Source organism: Diospyros lotus, chromosome 6 (assembly GCF_014633365.1).
Source record: "Diospyros lotus cultivar Yz01 chromosome 6, ASM1463336v1, whole genome shotgun sequence".
Lineage (NCBI taxonomy): Eukaryota > Viridiplantae > Streptophyta > Magnoliopsida > Ericales > Ebenaceae > Diospyros > Diospyros lotus.
Genome location: NC_068343.1, coordinates 22,239,470 through 22,264,174, shown reverse-complemented (window position 1 = coordinate 22,264,174; position 24,705 = coordinate 22,239,470). Strand labels below are relative to the sequence as shown.

Here is a 24,705-nt window from a genome sequence, read left to right as displayed (position 1 = left end):
AAGCCTCAATTTCTACTTTAGAAAATACTAAGGATATGTTAAGTATTACTTTGGAAGAAGTAATTCATGCTTTACAAGCCACTGAACAAAGAAGGCTCAGAAAACCAAAAGGTACAGTTAAAGGAGCTCTACAGTCAAAGCACTAATCTAGTGGCAAGGGAAAGAAAAAGAAAAGCAAAAAGGACATAGTTGCAAGTGGAGATGCTACTTCTAATAACAATAATAGTAGTAGCAAAAGGGAAAGATATACACCTTGTAAACATTGTGGTGGCAAATCTCATCCTATTTTCAAATGCTGGAAGAGTCCTGATGCAAAATGCAATAAGTGCAACCAAATGGGGCATAAGGCAATAATATGCAAAGCAAAAATTCAACAAGATGTTGAAGCAAAAAATGCCAACCAGGAGGAGGAAGATCAGCTCTTTGTTGCAACCTATTTTTCCAGCATCAATTCATGTGAATCTTGATTAATTGATAGTGGTTGCACCAACCATATGACCTATGACAAAGAGTTGTTCAAGGAATTGGAGAGCACTGAAGTTAAATGGGTCAGAATTGGAAATGGTGAACACATTCCAGTAAAAGGAAAAGGCACGGTAGCTAGAACAAGCTACTCAAGTACAAAAACCCTTACTGATGTTCTATATGTACCTAATATTAATCAAAACTTGCTCAGTGTTGGACAGTTACTTGAGAAAGGATTCAAAAGTTATTTTTGAAGACAAATGCTATATAATGAAGGATCAAACAGGCCAGGAAATGTTCAAGGTTAAAATGATGAGCAAAAGTTTTTAATTTGATCCAATGAAGGAGGAACAAGCTACCTTCTGAGTTACAGCAAGTTTAATTGATCTTTGGCACAAGAGGTTAGGTCACTTCCATCATTCGGGAATGAACTACATGATAAGAAATCAACTTTTCATGGAGTACCTACCTTAACAAAAAATTAACTGATTGTGAAGCATGTCAGTTTGGGAAATAGACAAGGCAACCATTCCCTAAAGGTGTTTGGAGGGCCACACAAAAGCTCCAGCTAGTTCACACTGATCTTGTTGGACCATAAAGAACTCCATCACTAAAAGGAAGTCTCTATTGTATAATTTTTAGAGATGATTTAACCAGAATGTACTGGATTTATTTTCTCATGTACAAATCAAAGGTTGCAGAGGTGTTCTGGAAATTGAAAGCTCATGTTCAAAACCAAAGCAGCTGCAATATAAAAGTTTTAAGGTCTAATAATGGGAAAGAATATGTCTCAGATCAATTTCAACAATTTGTGCAGAGATTGGAGTGAGTGATAGGAAAAATAGATCAATCATGGAGATGACTCAGTGTATGCTGCATCAAAAAGGCCTACCAAAGAAATTTTGGGTTGAAGCTGCAAATATTGTTGTGTTCATTCAAAATAAGCTGCCTACAAGAGTCGTGCAAAATCAAACACCATTTGAAGATTGGTTTGGTTTCAAACCTTCTTTGGACTTTTTTAAGATATTTGGTTGTTTATGCTACTCACATGTACCTCAAGTTAAGCGTGATAAACTTGACAAGATAGCAGAACCTGGAATATTTATTGGCTACAACACCATCTCTAAAGCTTATAGGATTTTTCAGCCTCAAACAAAGAAAATCCTAATAAGTAGAGATGTGTACTTCATGGAGAACAAAAAATGGAGTTGGAATGACTCAAAGGAAAATCAAAATCATCTGTTGGAACTTGAAGACACAGTAGACGATCCACCTGTTAAAGGCACCAAATTGCTCTCTGACATCTATCAAAGAAGCAATGTAGTAGTGTGCAGTGTAGCAGTGTGTGAACCTACAAGCTTTAAGAAAGCTATAATGGACCAAAAATGGATGGGTGCAATGCAATAAGAGTTGTTCATGATTGAAAAAATTAGACATAGGAACTAGTTTGAAAACCTCATGATAGAAATCTCATAGGTGTCAAATGGGTGTTCAAGATAAAATTCAATCCTAATGGTTTTGTAAACAAGCACAAAGTAAGGCTTGTGGTGAAAGGTTATGCACAAATATTTGGGATTGACTATTCTGACACATTTGTTCCTGTTGTCAGGCTTGATACAATTAGTTTGCTACTTTTCATTACAACACAAAAGGGATGGAAAGTGTTTCACATGGATGTCAAGTCGGCTTTTCTCAATGGATTTTTGCAGGAGGAAATTTTTGTTGATCAGCCAGAAGGCTTTGTAATCAAAGGCCAGGAAGACAAAGTTTACTTGCTAAAAAAGGCTCTCTATGGCATAAAGCAAGCTCCAAGGATCTGGTACAATAGAATTAATGATCATCTATTGAGTTTGGGTTTTAAAAAAAAAAAAAAAACTATCAGAAGCTACACTCTATGTTAAGCATTCTGGTGTAGAAATCCTAATTATTTCTCTGTATGTTGATGATCTTTTGGTAACAGGAAGTAATGTAGCACTTATTGATGAATTTAAGTAAGAAAGGATGAATGTTTTTGAAATGACAGATCTTGGTCTTATGACCTATTTCCTGGGAATAGAGATCACTCAAAGGAAGCATGAAATTTTTATTTGTCAAAATAAGTATGCAAAGGAGATACTCAAGAAATTCCACCTTGATGACTGCAAAGCAATGAACAATCCTATGAATAAAAAAGAGAAGTTCAACAAGGAGGATGGAGCTGATAAAGTTGATGAAGCTCATTTCAAAGGATTAATAGGGTGTTTAATGTACCTTTTAGCAACAAGGCCTGAAATCCTATTTGCAGTAAGTATTATGTCAAGATTCATGCATTGTGCAAGTGAATTACACTTGAAGGCAGCAAGAAGATTTGTAAGATACATCAAAGGAACTGTCAATTATGGAGTAAAGTATTGCAAAGAACAAAATTTTAGATTATTCGGTCATTTTGATAGTGATTGGGTAGGTTCTTTGGATGATATGAAGAGTACTTTAGGGTACTATTTCAGTATGGTTTTAGGTGTTTTCTCTTGGTGTTCCATGAAACAGGAAATAGTAGCTCAATCAACAGCAGAAGTTGAGTTCATTACAGCAACAGTAGCTGTCAATCAAGTTATTTGGTTAAGGAATATCCTAGCAGATCTACGTTTGGAACAAGACCAAGGCACAAAAATCTTGGTGGATAATCAAGCATCAATTTCAACCTCACATAATCCTGTTTTCCATGGAAAGACCAAGCATTTCAATGTCAAATTGTTTTACTTGAGAGAAGTGTAGGAAAATGGAGATATAAGTTTGGTTTATTGAAAAATAGAGGACCAAGCTACTAAGATTTTTACTAAGTCTTTTTCACTTAGCAGGTTCGAGTTTCTGAGGAATAACCTTGGAGTTTGCAACTTCCAAGGCAAGGAGGAGCGCTGAAAATGTGCCTTAGGAATCTATCAAAGTTTGTTTCAACTAGATGTTTTTACTGTTAGTGGGTTGTTAGTTCCTATTATTTTGCTAAGTTGTTATTAAGTAGTGGATTATGTTGTTAGTTATGCTGACTAGAATTTTGGGCCATGATCCTCTATTCTAGCATCTTTCAAATGTATTTAAGTCTAAGTTATCTTTAATGAAATATTTCCATGCTACTCATATTCCTTCTTTTATCTTATCTATTTTCTGTAAAACATTAGGTCATACCTAGGTCCCCGGTGAGGTCAATAGAGAATGTTGAGGCCTTGTTTGAAGAGATCAAGCCATTGTAGGTGTAGTCCAAGGCACGGAGTCTGAGGTCTTCTTAAGGATCTTACAAGGGATATCTCTATATTTCGCAATGAGGACATTGAGATTCTCATTCATAGATTCCTTCTTCTAACTAAGGGTTATGAATACATCATGCCTGGAAACCTTGTTTCCTATTGAGCACTGCTAAACCTTAAGATGGTGTACAAATAGGCCCTCAAGGTAGGTCTTCGTGTCCCCCTTCCTCAAATAGTTTACACCATCTTTAAATTTTTCAATCTGAGCCCCTCCCAAGTTACTCCTAATGGATGGAAGAATTTAGCGTCTTTCCATATTTATTGTTGAGCTAAATCCATTCTCCCCCATGCTTTGCTATTCTTTAATGTTCTTTTTCCTTTTTAAAAGCACTGTCATGTTCTCAACCTTGAAGGAGGTTCACCTTGGCCTCCCAAAAAGCTTTGGACTTGGATAATGAATTATTTCTAAGTCTAAGGCTTTAGAGGAGAAAGAGGTCAAGCTCGTAAAGGTTAAGTCAATTGTGGATCAAGTTCCTGAATTCCAGGATCAATTGAAAGTTGCCCATGAAGTTGTTGTCGCTAAGGATAAAGAGCTCCGTTAGTTGAGGAGTCGAGTAGAAAGTATGGAGCAAAAGGTCGAGACCCTCCACCTCAGTCGGAACACACATAAAAGCCTAACTCAAGAATCCCACTGAGCTCCTAGAGGTCCAAGATATCCTGAGGACAAAGCTTATACATGTCCAGAAGATGGGATTACACTACTTTGAGCCTTTCCCAGGAAAGATTTTAGAAAGCCACCCTTAATTGAGCAGGTTGTTAAGGTTATTTGTCAACAAATGCGAGCCTAGAAGTGATCGAGAAGCAAACTAAAGTGGACAAATCACTTGTTATAAACCCAAAAGAATAATGTAGAGGCAAAGGCGTTCGAGTAGCCCTAAAGAGTCTTTTCTCCCCTTTTTTTTTCTTGCTCATGTATTTCCTATTCATTTTCTTTCTCCTCTAATGAAATACTTTTCTTCTTTTTGAATGAAACAAAAATCCTATGTCCAAGTTTGCTAAATAACAAAAAAAAGATTGATGCTTGAATCTCCACATCAAAACAAACTACAAATTTTCAATTGATAAATAGTAAACAAGGTATTGATGCTCAGGAGACTAATCAATAATAATCCCCTTAAGATTCCCTCAATAAATGTCTAGACCCTAAGTAGCCTGGACTTAAGATTCTCCAGGTAACTTTGAATACATCAAGCAAAGCTAAATGATATTTGATAGATTTTTAAGAAGTTCAAGCACTTTGAATAAATATTAAATAAATCAAAGAAATCTAAGAATGTTTAGAGAACATTTAAGAATAAACTAGATGAAGAATAAATTGCTTAGTTAGACGATGAGTGAACTTACAAGGTCTTGCACTTGACTAATGTTCTATAGAATTTCTAGCCTTTATTAGTATATGCTTATTACGTAAACATGCCTTCGTTTGTTCAGATGATCTTTCCTATAATATATGTAATACCCAGGAGTGATTTGAGGATATAAACGGTATTTAATGAAGGGCATAAATGGAATTTTTGAAAAAATAAGACTATAGGGTATACTAACGTAGCTTTAGGCGATCGAATTAGACGAAGGGGGTACCCCGAACCCTAGCTAGCCAAGGAAAATGGTATAGTATTGACGAGTGATTCGAGTTATGATTTTTGGTGATGAAAGAAATTGAATCGAGAACAGTTCTCGGTACAGCTGTTGACTGGTTGAGAAAATCGAATTGACGTAGGGATCATCCGAAAAGTCAACGGAGCATGTTAATGACCAATATTGTATGTATAGAACAACCCTTAAGTGATTTCGGGTTGAAACGAATGGATTTAAGGTCAAATCGACTGGGCAGGCTAATGTGTAATTTTCTAATTTTGCTCGGGGGATGTCAAAACGATAGATTTTTGGGAATCTCAAGGATGAAATGAATAGTACAAGACTTTTGAGCCTTAATGGTGGTATTGGAAAGATCAGGGGTGATATGCAAAGGGTAGAAATGACATTGGAAGAATCTAGGGGGTGAAAATGCAAATCCACGCACATGGAAAATCATCCGCCGCAAATCCACGCACATGGAGGCCGAATCCGGCTAGAGAGGTTCGGGGGAGGTCGTATATGGCCTAGGGTTTCTTGTAGGCTAATCCATGGCCATTGATTGACTGGATTTTCGTTATAAATAGCAAGGGTTTCGGCCGAAACTTAGCAAGCAAATCGATCGTGTTTTTAGATGATTTGGGGAGCTTTGATAAGGGGCTATTGGTGCTTGCATCAAGAGGAAGATTTTGGGAAGTTTTGGGAGCATTTTCAACAAGTCTAGAGGTCATTCGAAGCTTGGCCAGAAGCGGGTGGCGGTCCGCCTACCGCCGCCTGCAACTGCCCGTTTGGGGCATTTTTTGGTGACCTTTCGGCCTGAAACCGGTGGCATTGTGATCGACTGAAGAAGGGCTCCAAGGGGGTACCCTTTTCGTGGCTATCGGAGCACCGTCAGTGGCTGGATCAACGAGGAAGACGATGGTGCGTGGCTGCACGTGCCAACTTCCACTCGCAGCCACGCGCTAAGCGCATGAAAACGCGTGACAGGGGCAATTTCAGTATTTCCTCTTCTAGAATTTTTATTGATTTATTCTAGGATTTATCATGTGGAAAAATTGGGAAAAATGATTGAGGAAATAATTATTTTAGAATTATCAAGGTGAAAATTAGGAGAAAATAAAGGAAATTATAGAAAAATTGAGGAAAATAGATTTTGATGCTTCCTTAATTAAATATGGTGTTTAGGGAATATTGCAGCTCGAGGTTGAGTATAAATACAAATGTTTGTGATTTGGCACAAAAATCGAGATCGTGCATGAGAATCGAGGCGATCTGAATACATCGAGGTGAGTGGTTTTAATACCCAAGAAATTTATGAATGAATAAAATTAGAATTTTGTGAAATTATTGGGAATACATGCGATTTTTCAATCTTTAGGGCCAAAGTGTAATTTTCAATTCTTGGTCAAAATATGGTGTAACGTCTGTGTTAAACAAAATTTTCGGGATAAGAAAATGTAAGAAAAGTTGGAATTAATAAAACTGAAGAAACTTGCAAGATAAAGGTAAAAATGTAATTTTTCAAACATTCGGGCCTAAGTGAAATTTCTAAATTTTGGTCAAATGTGGTTAAATTGGAATTTTTAATTCTTTGGGGAATGAAATGAGAAAATTAGAGTTTGAGGTCCTTGAGAAAACTCTAAAAATTTAGGAAAGGACTAATCTGCAAAATGAGAAAAATTGAGTAGGGGCAACTCTGAAATTATCACAACATCGGGTACAGCACTGCAATCTCCGACCAGCCATCATGTCGTCGCCGAGAGGGTTGCCAGAGGGTCCTAGGGTAGGTTCAGACCATTATGGGCTGATTGTGCTGGAGATTGGCTGAAGATCGGCCATGGAAATCGCAAGAATCGGTCGTATATGGCCGAAGATATAACCGGATATGTTGAGGGATTTTTCTCAATTTTTAGGACGAATCAAGGTGATTATGAGCTAGATCTAGCATCTTAGGGTATAATTAACACGAGAATCGAAGGATTTTGGGGGCGAAATCACCTATAAATAGCAAACTCGCAGCCGAATGGATTTATACAAATTCAAGTTCGATTGGAAGGTTTAGAGAGAGAATTGGTTGCTTTTGATAAGGGAATATTGTTCCTTGGGTCGTGGGGAGTGAATCTAGAGATTTTGGGGTATTTTGGAGTAGTTTAGAGTGGGTTTTATGCATAACAAGAAAATATTGAAGGTCGCCAGTGCAGGAACTTAAATGGCCAAATCGAGAATGTTTTGGTGTTCGTTTGAGAAAATTGGTTGAGGGCTTTTGTTGCCCATGTAGTGGAGAACATTTCTGGAAAATTTGGTGATTTTTGGATGTGTTTTGAAGCAGTTTTGGGGCTCGCTGAAAAATCGTGAAGGTCGCCGAAGTCGACTATAATCGGCCATTTCGAGGTGTTTCTGGCTATCGTTTCGACCATCGAAGGCCACCACTGTGACCAAAAGCTCGAAAGGAGTCAGGAAGTGTCGTCGAATTGTCGATCGAAGATAGTCGCTAGTCGTCGTCGCTGGAGAAGACGACCGGAGAAGAAAGGTAAGAAACAAAAATAGGAAAATAAATAGAAAAATATTCTGAAAAAATATGGAAAAATATCCAGAAAATCAAGAAAGTATTTTTATGCATTTTCGTGGAAGAAATTTTGGAAAATGATTATGGAAGTATTTATTTTTTATTTTTGAAAGAAAATGGAATTTTGGGAGAAAATTGTGAAAAATAGGGAGAAACTCTAAAAAATTCCCAGAAAATTTATGGAGATTTGAAATGTTGTTCCAGAAATTTTCATGGAGAAAAATGGAAAAAATTACTTGAGTAGGTATTTATTTTGTATTTTTAAAGAAATTAAGGTTATGGAATTTGAGGAAAATTAGAGAAAAATTCTGGAAAATCCTAAAACAATTGGATTATTGATTTTCCTGGGAATTATTGGCCAGGGGGTGGTTTGGCCAAGGAGTTTGAAGTTTTGCACTAATTTTGAGGCAAATCGACAGTAGGGGCAAAATCATCTTTTGTAAGGTAAGTAGTTCTACCCTGTTTAGTGATTGACCTGCCTATACTCTCGGTATTCCATTTCAAATGCTTTAGCTTATGAGAGGCTTAATTATTTCTAAATTTATTATTTTACGCATAATGATCATTACTTGATGCATTAACCAGACATGATATTTTGACATGCATGGCACATGATTTGCATGTTATTATCATATTTGAATCATGTCATTGTTATGACTGGTGGGTTGGGATTTGGGGTCTCCTTGTGGACGAGGCGATGTTCGTTCTTACGAAAAGCGTGGGAATGGTGGTTCCCACAGGCAGTGGCCAGATTACTTTCCAGGGATTAAGTACGCCAAGGTGATGTCCCAAGGTTGACATGTTGAGTCTGATTTATGCCATGAACATGATCATTCATGCATTTCATAAAAATTGTTTTTATGTCATTCACTTAGATGATTCAGCATCTAACCTAGGTTATGCCCCTGAAACATTCAACGTTCCAGCCGGGACTTGCAGCGAAGAGAAAGACGTGGCTAGTTAGTTGAAGAAGGGAATCATGCATGTTAAATTACTTTCGATATCACTTTTTGTACGATTGGCATGTAATCCTTATTCTGATCTTATTTTAGTCCGAGACAATTATGTACGAACATGCTATGTTATGGTAACGCATGACAATCTATTAGGATTTTGATCTTATTATTTTCGATGTACACTTGAAATATCTTACTTAGCTTCAATCTTTAATCTATGTTAGCTAAATAGGTATGATTGGGGAATTTTGGGGTTTTGGAGCATGCAAAGATTGTGGTTTTTAAGATTGGCTGGATGGAAAAAGAAAATTTATAAATCTTGTGAATGTAAAAAAAAAAAATCCTAAGATTTCCCGAGTAACGACTTGATTGGAAGAACAGGTCGTTACAATGGTTCTATCCCAAAAGTTGGTTTTGACTTGTGAGTGTTCTACCTGAAAACTTGGTTTTAAGTTGTGAGTTGTTCGCTATCAAAACTTGATTTATTGTGGGTGTTTCTACTCTAAAAATTTGGTGTTTGTTTTATCTAAATGTGTTGTGACTTCATGCAAAATGGTTTTGTTGCATGCTATAACACCCAGTAATCCTAGTGTTATGAAAATGAGAATGGAAGTGAGAAAATTTCAAAATTGCCCTTGAGAATGTGAAAGATTTTGAGATTAAGCGTACCCTATGAGAGGGGTATTTTGGTAATTTGGATAGTGAAGTCCAATAAAAAGGGTATTCTGGTAAATTGGAAATAATTCCTATGTGGAATTAGGTGAGTAAGTGAATTAAATCTCAATTTTGGTATTTATGTGGAGATATATGGGATTAATAATTCACAAAGGATATTTTGGTAATTTTGGAGTGATTCCATAGAGGAAATTAATTATGGAAAATAGGGAAAATGGAGAATATGAAATTATTAGAGGAAATAATTATTTTTTCTTAAATTGGTGAATAAATGTGGTAATGCCACATGGATGGATGAGATGAGAACTTGGAAGCCAAGGTTAGTGTCTTGTTGTGACACTTGGCATTTTGTGGTCCAAGTTAAATAGAGAGATTAAATTAAATGCAAAGAAAATTCAAATTAGTCTTTCAAGCATTTAATGAGAGGCATGATTATATGGATTAAAGAAAATTCAAAAGAAAATGGTAAATGGTCACCATTAATATTTGGAAAATATGGAGATTTTATTAAATGAGAAAGAAAGCAATTATGTCTTTCAAGGCTTGTCTTGAAATTAGTCCAAATTAAATAAATAGAAAAAAAATCTATTTATGGGACATGATCCAATGGTGGTGGATGGCTCTTGAAAATCCAAAGGCTTGGATTTAAAAAGAAATGAGCACATGGATTGTGCTTTCTCCAAGAGAGAAGACTTGTTTATTGAAATGGATGGTTGAGATTTAGTTTTCCCTTAAGAACATGGATTGTGCCTTTAGTGAATGGCTTCATTCTTGAAATATGGAAAACTAGTATATAATGGCAAGTGAGGAAGTCTTGTCTTCCTTTGGCCATTTGGAGAAAGAAATGGAGAAGGGAGGAAATAATGAAGAAGAAAGGAAGAAAGAAGATGATGAAGGAATCAAGGCAAGTTATACTTTCTTCTCTTTATTTTTGGTATGCTTGTATGCAAAAATTAAGTGACTTGTTGGAATGCCATCTTAGATGGGAGAAGATGAAGATGGAAGCTCTCTTGAAATGAAGATTTAAAGATTCAAGAAGAGGTAAGGGATGGCCCCATGGGAGGGTGGTCTTGCAATGTGTTGTAAGTATGTTTCATAAGTGTATATGTTGCATTTGGCATGTTCTTTTATGTTCATGAGACTTATGGCCATAGGTTAGTTTGGGAACATGGTTGAAATGGTGGGTTGATGCCTCTAACCTTGAAGGGTTGTGAGGGCAAAGAAACCTAGCCACACTTGCATGCATTTGACATCATATAATCTTGTTATGTTCATATTTATTTGGCATTGCACCCTTATTGAGCTTAATAACTCATGAGGTTTTTACCCTTACATATAGGTTGTGGAAGCATGGGAAAAATCAATACAAGGTGGAATGGCTTGTGGAAGCATGGAAATGAAGACTCAAGTGTATTGGATGGCTTAGGGTAGCCCATTTTGTTGCTTTTGATTTATGTAATGTAATGTATTTGGTTGGTAATGGCTTGTTTAAGCCTAAGGCTATGGGTGTATTTCCTTTGTAGTGTTTTATTTTTAATTGAAATGAGATTATGGCTTATGGCATGTTGAAGCCTAAGTGTTGGTGAAGTCTTATTTTTGGAATGTTATGGAAGCATCAAAGAGGTGGAGTAAACCTTAATTATGGAGAAATAGAGGCAAAAATTAAATGAAAGTGAAGTATTTTTATTTAATTTATTTCTGAAAAATTTGGGGTTAGAAAGCCCAAATAAAAAAAAAAAGAGGAAGCAAGGAAGTGAAAGTGGCAGCAAGCCAGCAGTAGGGCCCAGGCAGCAGCAGGCGCGAGTAGCAGCCGCGCGGGGGCTCGCGGGCGAGCGAGCGTGCACGACCAACACACCGCGGGGCCCCGGGCTCTCCAATAGGCCCTGCTAGCCAATTTTTTTAAAAAATTTGGATTTTTTTGGGAAAATTTGGGGCATTTCTTAATTGATTTTGGACCCCGAAGGAATTTTCAAAATAAAAGAGATTTTTGGGTATTTTGGAAAATAATACCGAAATTTGGAAAATTGAAAATTTGAGTTTTTCCTCCAAAATTGATAATCAATCAATGGATTGATTTTAATGGTGATTTATGGAGTCCGGTAAAATTCTTGGATGAAAAAAGAATTAAATGCAAATAAGAAAATGGCGGTTGGGCATCTTCATGAGTTTTCTTTCAACCAAATGCGGTGTGGTCGAAGCCCAATTCAGCTAGTGAATCCTGGGGTTGAGGGAAGGGAAGGACGAGTCTAGTTCCCACCTAGGGCGTTTCGTCTTGAAACATGGTCCACCCTTCACCAAAGACCGGGCAGGTGGACAATTCAGATAATTGTTCACGAGTAACACCCGTAAATGGGAGCGGGGCATTACACATGCAAACGGTAATCGGTAACCGGTAACGGTAGGTTTTATGAGGGAGGTTCGTCCCTAAATGTTTTAAACTTGTGCATTGCATTTTATAAAATGTTGTTTATATGATGCATTGAATTGTGAAATGTGGCATTATTTTGCGTTTTGTGGGTTTGTATGGAATGTCAGCCTAAGATGTTGTCTGGATAGTGTAGCCATAATTCTCCAAGAGCATGACGAAATAATAGGGGTATCTGATGCTGGTGTGCATGTCAGGATAGCTGCCTTGGTTTCCATGCCAGGCCGTTTGGTTAGGGAAGTTGCACTAGGATGACTAGGTGGTCCATATCGTGTTGTTCATGTGGGATGTCAGCCTAGGATGTTGTCTGGATAGTGTAGCCATAATTCTTCAAGGGTATGACAAAATAATAGGGGTATCTGATGCTGGTGTGCATGTCAGGATAGCGGCCTTGGTTTCCGTGCCAGGCCGTTTGGTCAAGGAAGTTGCACTAGGATGACTAGGTGGTCCATATTGTGTTGTTCATATGGAATGTCAGCCTAGGATGTTGTCTGGATAGTGTAGCTATAATTCTCCAAGGGCGTAACGGAATAATAGAGATATCTTGTGCTGGTAAGTATGCTGGGATAGACACCTTGGTTTCCGTGCCAAGCCGTTTGGCCAGGGAAGTTGCATAAGGATGACTAGGTGGTCTATGTGAAACTTTGGAGTTTGGATTGTATGGTGGTTCCCGGATGCTTAGAGTGGAAGCGTAATCTGGAGAGATGTGTTGACTTGCCCCTCTTAAGCTAGAATCGCGTCATGTCGTCATGTCGTCGAGTCGGTATGGTGGCATAGCTTTTAGAAAGATTGCTCTTTTCCCGTGGTAGGGTTAAGCACTTGGGATTCTCTTGGGCTAGCGCTTATCGGGTGTATTGGTTTATTTCATATCTTGCATTCATTCATGAAAAATATGTTTTGAACTCTCACTTAGATGATTCATCATCTAATTTGGACTATGTCTCTAGAATATTCAAACGTTTTAGGTGAAGACAGCGGTGCGAAGGGAAAAGGAATTGCTAAGGAGTGACGGCGATTAGTGGATAGTTTACTTTATGTCGTTTTCAATTATGTTGTTACTTTTGATGACGTCATGTAAACGTTGGTTTGATTTTATAATATGACTAAAGTGGTTTCGGTTATGATCTGTTAAGGTTTCGATCTAGCTTCTGCATTTGAGATGATGTACATGTCTTAGTTTATTGATGGTTCATAATTGATATACTGAGAAGGTGTAACGAGATCTTCGGGGAACAGTTTTTGTGATGGGTTTTTATTTGAAAAAAAAATTATATCCCCGGAATCTTACGTTACGTATCGCTCCAGAGAAGTGGGGTGTTACAATATAGATCATATGGTTGATCCTCACTTAGATGCACAATACTTGACTTATCCTTGTTAAGCACATAATGTCTAGTAGATCTCCGTTAAATGCCTAATGCTCCGTATATCTCCATTAAACACATAATGCAGATCTTTGTTATATGATCCGCACATACAAACAATCTAATGAAATATCTATTTGAATTTTATCAATACTCAATAAGCTTATTTATGGTTTTCGATAGATCTCAAATTTAAAATATTTGATGGACCTCCATTTAAAATAATTTCACCAAATAAATGAACAAGTTAAAGTATAATAAACATGATAGGAAGATTGAGCCAGAACAAGTTTTGTACATTCCATGCTCATGGGATTGGTTTCCCATTTAGATCTTCCAACCTATAGGAACCCAAAATATGAACCCCTAATATATACTTGGCACAAACCCTCCCAATTTGGGTTAATTTTCCTACTGGCTTGGGATTGCTAATAATGGCCTTTCTCAAAACAAGATTCCCTATTGGAAAATACTTGGCCCAAACTTGAGAATTATAACACTAAGCAATTTTTTTTATTATCATGCATGGATTGCCTTAATCATGCTCAATCCCATCGCTCATCCAAGAAATCCAAGTGTTGTCTAAAGTGCTCCTCATTTGCCTATGTAGAATAATTTTCCACTCGGAAGCTAGGAACTCCAATCTCAGCCGAGATGACCTCTAGCCACAACATTGACTAAAAGGCATATCCTTTATCGATGTATGAGGAGTTGTTCGATAATCCCATATGACACTTGGCAACTCTTCCACCTAGTTACCTCCTATTTTATCCAACCGAGCCCATAAGCCTTGAAGAATTACCTGATTTGCAAGCTCCATCTATCAATTGGCCTATGGGTGCCCAACTGAGGTCAAGTGTTGAGTGATCCCTAGTTCTCTACACCAGTCTGTTACTAATTTGTTAGCGAATAAGGTCTCATTGCTCAAGATCAATACTTGAGGAATCCCAAATCAACAAATATCATTCTTCCTTAAGAGCTACTTGACCCTCTGCACAATTATGGTAGCCATTAGCCAATGATGAATTTGAATTATCAATGATGAATACTCAAGAGCATGAAGGAAAGGGCCAAGTATATCAATCCCCCATTATGCGAAAGGATAAGAAAGGCGAGCTATGTTAACTCCACAACTAGAATATAGGTTAAATTTGTCGTTCTTTGATAACATTCTCAAGTGCATACCAGATGCTTAACATCCCAAACCCATAGTTGGTCAGTAACATCCTTGCCTTAAGGCTTCCTGAGAAAGGGCCTGAGCACCCATATGGTTGTCGCAAATGCCTTTGTGTATTTCCCTTAATTAATATGTAATTTACCTTAGTGGGTCGAATGCATTTAAGTAGGGGATGAGTGAACAATTTTTTGTATAGCTTAGTTCTGAGGAAGACATACTTCATTGCTTGCCACCTCATATTTTGAGCCTCCTGCTCAATGTCTAAGAGGATCCTATTTGTCAAGTAAGAAATGATGGGGTCAATCTAGCTCAACTCATTTTCTGCTTACAAAATCTTGAGGGCTTCATCAATACTCTTCCATGTTAATCACTCCGCAAGTATAGTATGAGAAAAGGATGAATGCACTAAAGAAGTTATCTTCGATAGGGCATCAACAGTATGTTTTCTGTTTCAAAGGGTTAGAACTTCAAGTGATATACCCTTATTCTCTAAACCAAAGTGAGAAGCCTACTTTTATACAGAGTGTATAATCTATGAAAGCTTCTCTAAGTGTTTTCTTTGAAAACGTTTATCAATCTTCTTATTGAAGGTTAAGTGCTTGATCCATAAAAATCACAGATTGTAAAGGTTCCAACTTTAGCCTATTAAAAAGTTGTGTAAAGGTTATACCTTAGCTTACAAAAGAAACCAATAGTAAGTTGGTTAAAACTCATACCAAGGTGTTAAGGTAGTAGAGTAGACAGTTGGGGCCGAATCACTCTAAGTATTGTGTTTTGCATTATTACCTTCTTTACATTTTCAGTAAATTTATTTTTAGGTGAGCTTAAGTCATCCCTCCCCAAGCTAATCAACCTTTTCATTCGACTTCGTTATTAGTGGCCATGAACTTGAAACATAAGGCGTAATACCAAGTGTTGCCATTCAGGCTTTGAATGAGTAGTTCAACACTATTCCCCCCAATGTAAGAGGATTCATCCACGATTAGGGTCCATCTGCTATCATCTAAAGCTAAGTCCTTGGTCATAATAGTACTTTCAGCAATAAAGTTGGAAAGAACTTAGGCTTTTATAGATGGCCTTATTCGATACTCGATGTCAAACTCGATCAACTCCACTATCCATTTTAATAGTTAACTTGAGAAATCTAGGAGCCCAAGATCTATTAAAGAGGCTGGTTGATGAGCACAATGATTCGATGTGCTTGAAAGTAAGGCTTTAGCTTTCAAGTTGATACTACCAGAGCATAAGAAATCCAGGAGCCCAAGATCCATTGAAGAGCCTTGTAATATCCCAAGAGCCCAGAGAAGGGAAGCACATATCGAGGATCAATAAGGAAGGAAACAACACCGGCTAGATACCTTTTGGGCTGAATGTAGGCAAAGAACTCCCGGGTTAAGCGTGCTTGAGCTAGGGAAGCTCAGGGATGGGTGACCCCCTAGGAAGTTTGCGTAGGTTCATCAGGGTAAGTTGTTCTGGTCCTTCCTATTACTCGATGCGGGATGTTACCAGGCTAGTCAATGAGCACAATGATTCGATGTGCTTGAAAGTAAGGCTTTAGCTTTCAAGTTTATACTACCAGAGCATAAGAAAGGTTCTCTAATAGTGATTATCTTATCTCAACTCCTATTAGGACATTATTTGCATAATACACAAGCCTTTGTGCACCCATTTCTTCTCAAACTAGAACTGAGTTAATTGCCTTATCAGCAGCTACCAAATAAATATAAAATGGTTCACTTAGGTAAGGCTTGGTTACTGAAAGAAATGATAGACACCCAAGAAAAGGTGAATTGGGTTTTCAAAAACTTTTCTTAATTTTAAAGACTCTGATTTTGCAAACAATGAATACCGATGCTTTAAATATATACTTGACAGAAATTGATATGAAATAGATGTAAGATAAATTCAATACAAGCGAACTTATCCTTTTTAAGTTTTAGAAAGCTCTTGATGAAGAATTAAAACTGATCTCAATTTTTGTTGAAAAATAAAATAGACGAAACAATGTAGGACACAAAATTTATAGTGGTTTGACTCAACTAGCCTACTCCACTCCCATGGCTCCTCACCAAGGATTTAAACAATCCACTATAGCTTTTGCAGGCTCAGCTATTACCTCATCTTTTGATAGGTATAGCTATAACCTTTGCTTTTCCCTAGCTCAGCAGTAACCAATTGTAAAACTTTACAACGATTTTTTAAGGCTCAACCGAAACCACTGCCTTTTAAAGGATGAGGCGTAACCATTTTTTTTCAAAGGATCAAGCATAACCTCTTGCCTTTTAGGGATCAAGCAAAACCACAAAAAGATAAGAGAAGTTTACAATTTAAACACCTTGAGAAGCTCTTATAAGATAGAGAACAAATAACAAGATTAACTTCTTACAAAAAAAAAAAAAAGGAGAGATAGAAAGAATGTAAAGAATACAAGCACTTATTCTCTCTTTTTCTAATTGAATATGAAAGTTTAAAGAATCTATTTGGCTCAAAGCAGTAGAAAGAATTCAAGAATAGCATACTTATTCTTCATCTTCATCTCCTTTTATACTTGTTGTTAAAAGACTGAAATTTACAAGGACAACCTTCTTTTTTTCATAAAATAATCATTAGAATATTTAAATATCATGCTAAATGATTGAGAAAACATTTAGAGCCATTTTGGAGCATTAACAGTTAAAACAGTGCATTAAATGCACTTGCAACGGTTAGTTCAATTGCTAGTTTAACGGCTATAAAAATCAGTTTCAGTACACATTTACTCGAGTAAATTTAACCTTTACTCAACTAGCTTTGGTCTTTACTTGAGTAAGCATGGTCTCTACTTGAGTAAGCTTTGACTGCACTCAATTATGCTCAACAGCTACTCGATTATGTAGAGTCATGAATTAAATACTCGACTATCACTCACAAATAGTAGATTATACATCAACTTATACTCGATCGCTCATGAAGAACACTCAATTAAAAGATAATATAACATCATAATCAATCCTCAAATACAATTACTCGACTATGGGATCAACATACTCGACTAATAAAAGAATTTACTCGATTATGCTTAACTCTTAGTCGATTAAAAAGATATAACACTCGACTATAACTTTGATCACTCGATTGCTTTTTATATAGCTGAAACTTGCAATAAATACTCGATTTATTCTTTGCTTTACTCGACTATCATTCAATCAATATATATATTGTTTTGAATATCATCAAAACAATATCTAAGATATCATAAACATTGAGCTTAAATATAAAACTCAATTTTCATCATCATCTAAATAATATAAACCTTAAGCTCAAACAAACACAAGTGTTGTTTGTGAAAATTGGTTAAAACTAACTTTTCAAATACATTCACTTGGTTACATAGAAATCCTTTGAAAATAAATGAGATATTCCTAAGGCACATGGCTTTGAAAACAAGTTGAGAACAATATATATTACTCAACTAAAGACCTCATTTTTCTAGATTCAAATAAGAATCATTCTACTAGGCTTATACATTAATACATAGCCTGTAACATAAAGATATATCATGATAACTTTATGAAACATACTCACATGAAATATTTATAAGTCAAGTAACTTATATTTACTTGACTAAAACATATAAAACATTGCAAATATATTAAGCACACTACATATTGTTCATATATCACAAAGATGCCCTAGCTTGATCATCATGATATCTCATTTATCAAAGCACACATATATGATTTCTATTTTATAAATCCTAAGCCATCATTCACATATATGACTAATGCATACTTTGAGTAATTTTTGAAAGATAGAACCTTTGGAATTTTATTACTCAAATGCATTGAACCTAAACATGAGCAACACTAAGAAGTATTACTTGAAAAACATACAACATTAAAATTCTTTGAAGATCTTGAATGATTTTTCTTATCAAGCAACATACATTCAACTTAACAAGTTCTTAAAGAGATCCTTCTTAAATTTAAGGACTTGAGAACTTTAGGAATTTTATCTCTATGAAATAGAACTTAGGAAATACTTTCACATTATATATATATATATATGCACATTACTTAAGAGCAAAGATGTTTGATACTAATTTATCAACATATTGCTCCTAGATTTAAAAAATACTTTCACATATTTTGAGCACTTAAGATATTTCTCAATCTTAAGTTTACTATAAGTGTCATGAGGATATATGATATTTATTCATGACACTATTGCATTAGGATACTTAAGATATCCCTAGAGATCCTTGAGCAACCTATTGATATAACAGGCACATAAATAAGAACGAGATTATTCATAAAATATATTAAGGTTATTAGCACAACCTTATCATGAAGAATAAGATAATTTAAATTCTACAAATCAAAACTCAAGTACCATCTCTTTGTCAGAACTCGTGAGAGTTTGCCCCAGAAGTTTCAAAAAGTCTTAGTTAGACTTAGTCTTTGTTACTGTTTTAGATTCTTGCTCCATATTTTTCTATTTTCAGGTAGCAAAAGTAGGGCCAATAAAATTGGATTGTAGTTGAAATTTTTTAGCGCTTTCAAATTGGTTGTAAGCCTATAAATAGGCATTCTCATTTATGAAATTTGTTGAGCCTTTCTTTATTTTACTCAAAATCTCTCTGCAAGTTTTATTTAATTTAGTTTTAAATAGGCATTCTCATTTATGAAATTTGTTGAGCCTTTCTTTATTTTTTTAGCACTTTCAGAGCTGACTTTCTACGGGCTGTGAGGCAAAGTTTTTGGAGTGCAAACATTAGTGAGGTTGAGTGATTTATTGGTGCCACTATGTCTACCTCCAACGGTACTTCATCTGTAATTCCAATGTTTAATGGTGAATACTATCACCTTTAGGCTGTCAAGATAAAGTTTTACTTAAAGTCTCAAGGTTTGTGGAATGTTGTATTGTTTGAAGCTGATCCACCACCATTGAGAGAAAATCCTACAATTTCTCAGATGAGAGCACATGAGGAGGAAAAGCTCAAGAAAGACAAAGCCATCACTTGCCTACACTCAGCACTTGCAAATCACATCTTCACCAAAATCATGGACTTAGAAACACCTAAACAGGTATGGGACAAGCTCCAAGGTGAATTTGAGGGCAATGACAGAGTCAAAACTGTCAGGCTCCTCACATTGAAGAGAGAATTTGAGTTTATGAAGATGAAAGACAACGAATCTGTCAAAGATTATTCTGGCAGGTTAATGGATGTCGTAAATCAAATGAGGCATCTTGGTGGGGCATTTACAGATCAAAGGGTGGTATAAAAGATCATGGTGTCAATACCTCAAAAGTTTGAGGCCAAGATATTTGAAATTAAAGAATCTTGTGACTTGCAAAGTCTCACAATTGTAAAATTAACCAGCAAGCTTCATGCACAGGAGCAAAGTGTCTCAATGAGAGGTGATGAAGCTACCGAAGGTGCTTTTCAAGAAAAGTACAAGGGAAAGAGTTTTGGAAACCTACAAGGAAAGAAGTTCTTCAAGAACAACAAAGGGAAAGTTGAAGGATCCTCAAGAAAAGGAAATTTTTCGCCTTGCTCTCATTGTAGAAGAACCAATCATGCTGAGAAAGATTGTTGGTACAAAGATAAACTTTTTTTTCAATGTAACTTCTACAATAAACTTGGCCATAGTGAGAAGTATTGCAGAAACAAGAAAAAACAACTTCAGCACCAAACACAACAACATATAAATGTGACTGAAGAAGACAAAAATGATGATGAGCATTTATTTATGGCATCACCAGCACTCGGTTCTTCTGAACTAAATACTTGGCTCATTGACAGTGGCTACTCTAGTCACATGACCAAATATCTATCATTTTTTTACCTCCATTGACAAATTAGTTCAACCAAAGATCAAGATAGGAAATGGTGAAGTTGTGTAAGCCAAAGGAAAAGGGACAATTGCAATCAAAACCAAGAGAGGTACAAAACTTGTCACTAATGTTCTTTACATTCCAGAACGACATCAAAATCTTCTTAGTGTTGCACAAATGGTTAGAAATGGATATGCAGTTTCTTTTAAAGAAAATTTTTGTTTTATCTCTAATGAACATGGAACAGAGATAGCAAAAATTAAAATGAATGGAAATAGTTTTTACATGAAGTTGGATTTAGTTGAAGGACATGTCTTTACTGCCAAGATTGATGAGAGTGTTATTTGGCACAAAAGATTTGGTCATTTCAACTTCAAGTCATTGAAGTTCATGCAAGAAGTTGGTATGGTTGAAGACATGCCAAAAATTATAGTTAATGCTCAAATTTGTGAAAGTTGTGAGCTAGGGAAGCAGCACTATCATTCTCTAAAAATATGATCAAGAAAACTATTCACAAGCTAGAATTAGTTCACTTAGATATTTGTGGACTAATGAACACAGCCACATTGAGCAACAATGTGTATTTTGCGCTATTTATTGATGATTTCAGTAGAATGATTTGGGTTTATTTTTTAAAAACCAAGTCACAAGTGTTGTCTGTGTTCAAAAGCTTCAAAAAAATGGTTGAAACTCAAACTGGCCAGAAGATTAAGGTGCTCAAAATTGATAATGGAGGTGAGTATACTTCAAAAGAGTTCAATGTTTTTTGCCAAGAAGCTGGAATTATACGCCAGCTGACAGTTCCATATACACCACAATAGAATGGAGTCTCTGAAAGGAGAAACAGAACTGTGATGGAAATGGCAAGGTGCATGCTATTTGAAAACAAGTTACCAAAGTTTCTATGAGCTGAACTAGTCAACACCTCGATTTATTTGCTGAACAGACTACCAACAAAATCTGTCCGAGACAAAACACCAATAGAGGCATGGTCTAGTGTAAAACCTTCTGTGAAGCATCTAAAAGTATTTGGCTCATTATGCTACTTTCATGTGCCATCTATCAAGAGAGGCAAGCTTGATGAAAGAGCTGAGAAAGGTGTCTTCATTGGGTATGCAGTAGAATCAAAAGGTTACAAAATCTTTAGTTTGAGAAGGATGAAAATTGTGATAAGTAAAGATGTACACTTTGATGAAAATGCTTTCAATAGAAAGTACAAATATTGAAGATTCACTAGATGTTGAAGCTACCTCAAACACACCAGTGCTTAAGGTGAGGCCTTTATCTGAAGTATAAGATAGGTGTAATCGTATACATGCAGAGCCTACATGTTACACAGAAGCTGCAAGATTTCCAGAATGGATTGAGGCCATGAAAATTGAAATTGATGCTATTGAAAGAAATGGAACCTGGAAGTTAATAGAACTACCTAAAGCTAAGAAGGCAATTAGTGTAAAATGGGTTTTCAAAACCAAATTCAATTCAGATGGTTCAATCTTCAAGCACAAGGCTAGATTGGTTGTGAAGGGCTTTGCTCAAGTTGCTGGAGTGAACTGTGGTGACACATTTGCTCCAGTGGCCAGACATGAAACTATAAGGCTACTACTTGCACTTGCTGGTCAAATGGGATGGAAAGTGTATCATCTAGATGTTAAGTCAACTTTTCTAAATGGTATACTTCTAGAAGAAATCTATGTTCAACAACCAGAAGGCTTTGAGGTTGATGGCCATCAACACAAAGTGTACAAGTTGCACAAGGCTCTTTATGGTTTGAAGCAAGCACCAAGGGCCTGATATAGTAGGATTGATTCTCATATGATCCAACTTGGTTTTAGGAGGAGTGAAAATGAAGCCACATTGTATTGGAAACAAAATGATGGTGGTTTGCAACTAGCAGTATCACTCTATGTTGATGACATGCTAGTGACTGGAAGCAATGTAAAATTGCTGGATAAGTTCAAAATGGAAATGCAAGATGTATTTGAGATGACTAATCCTGGCATCATGAATTACTTCCTTGGAATGGAAGTATTCCAGTGCAGCTCTGGTATCTTCATATCATAGAGAAAATATGCTATTAATATTCTCAAGAAGTTCAAGCTTGAATCATGTAAAGAAACAGCAACTCCGCTAGCACAAAATGAGAAGATTTCTGAGAATGATGGTGAGAAACTTGAGGAACCCTCTGCATATAAAAGCTTGGTAGGCAGCTTACTATACTTAACAACAACTAGACCTGACTTGATGTTTCTAGCTAGTTTACTTTCAAGGTTCATAAGTTCACCTAGCAATGTTCACATGGGAATTGCGAAAAGGGTGCTGAAGTATGTTAGAGGTACAACAAACCTTGGTATCTGGTACTTAAAGACATGAGGAGTTAAGTTAGAAGGCTATGCTGACAGTGATTGGGCAAGAAGTGTTGATGACATGAAGAGCACTTCAGGATATGTATTTACAATTGGTTCTTGTGTTGTTTATTGGAATGCAAAAAACCAAGAAGTAGTAGCTCAATCAACTGTAGAAGCTGGGTATATCTCCCTAGCAGCTACTGCAAATCAAGTAATATGGTTAAGAAAATTGCTTACTAATCTAGACCAGGAACAAAACTCACCAACTAAGCTTTACTGTGACAACAAGTCGGCCATTGCCGTTGCACAAAATCCTGTCCAACATGGCAGGACCAAGCACATCAATGTAAAATTTCACTCCGTAAGAGAAGTTGAAAAGAATTCCCTTATCAAGTTGCATTATTGCTCAACTGATGTGCAACTTGTTGATATAATGACTAAGGGGCTTCCAAAATCAAGACTAGAATTCCTAAGGATGAAGCTTGGCATATCCCAGGCAAATCTCAATGAGGAGTGTCAAAACTCATGAGAGTTTTCTCAGAAGTTTGAAAAAGTCTTAGTTAGACTTAGTCTTTGTTACTGTTTTAAATTCTTTCTCCATATTTTTCTATTTTCAGGTAGCAAAAGTAGGACCAATAAAATTGGATTGTAGTTGAGATTTTTTAGCACTTTTAGATTGGTTGTAAGCCTATAAATAAGCATTCTCATTTATGAAATTTGTTGAGCCTTTCTTTATTTTACTCAAAATCTCTCTGCAAGTTCTGTTTTAATATTGCAACACTCTTGAGTATATAATCACTTACTTAAACATTAGATGTAAAACACAGAACACATTGCTCTTGAACTTTGAGTAATGCTGCCACATAAAATACTTAGCATATCATGAGATTTACAAAACACTCATGCATTATCTTTAGGATGACACTAAAGAGAAACATAAAAGATATATCAATAAACATATGGCTAAAACAGGTTTAACACATGTGAGATCATTAAAAGATAAAATATACTAAAAAACAAACCTATCAAGGTTCCTTGACCTTATGCTTGTTCGTGGTATTGAAGGAAGCTACTCTCCCTCAGGGGAGTTGTGCGATCTAGAATGGGGTGGAAAATTGGGGACGATCATAGCGTGTTCCTTTGGCATGATCAATGTCACCCTTTGGGTGTGCTTATTGATCGTTTCTCTTGCCAATTGCCACAGCAATTAGGTATCCATACCTTGGCCAAGGTCTCTGATTTCATTGAGAATGGCTCTTTGAATTGGCTCTTCCTTTTCCCCTGTCCGACCTACAATCTTATTAGGAATCACCTTCCTAGCCTTCCCAGCTTTCAATGTCGGGATGAGATTTTTTGGCTCCCGATTGCGAACGGTGTTTTTTCTTTCAGGGCTGCACTTAAGGACTTCCAGGAACAGCATCCCCGAGTTCCTTGGCATAGGCTCATGTGGTCGTCGGAGTGTATTCCAACTCAGTCTTTTATTTTGTGATTAGCGATTCGAGAACATCTTTCTACTCTTGACCGTATTAACCTTTTTTTATTTTTTTTGAATAGATGTTTCCTTTGCAGGATGAATGCGAAGAGGCATTATCACCTTTGTTTCGAGTGTCCTTATTCCAGAGAAGTGTTGACATTCTTTCACAGATCAAACAAATTCAATTGGCCTTAGCGTCATGGGATACTAGTGTGCTTTGGGCTGCTGCGAGATGGAGTGGCAAGGGCCCATGGCAGGTGGTGAACAGATTGGTGCTTCATGCTTTGGTTTATTTCATCTGGAGGGAGTGCAATAACAGGTGCTTCCGTGATCAAGAGAGATATGTCCCTCAGTTGGCTCATTAGATTCAGTGCGTTGTGCGGGCCCATCTGACGACTCTCCGATTTAAACTGTCTATTCAGAGTTATGCTCTTCGTCATGTTTGGTGGCTTCCGAGGGTCCAGGTTTTCCCTCCCCATTGAGTTGCTTCTTGCTTACTGTTGGAGGCTGGCTTCTATGTTCACGGAGTCTCTTGTTCAGTGTCAGACCCTCTGGTGCCTTGTGTTCGATGCTGGCTCTTAA

At 36.6% G+C, this 24,705-nt stretch overlaps 1 pseudogene; it reads left to right on the top strand.

Moving 5' to 3' along the window:
- The first annotated feature begins 2,466 nt into the window (after window positions 1-2,466).
- Window positions 2,467-24,705, top strand: LOC127804397 (uncharacterized; annotated as a pseudogene).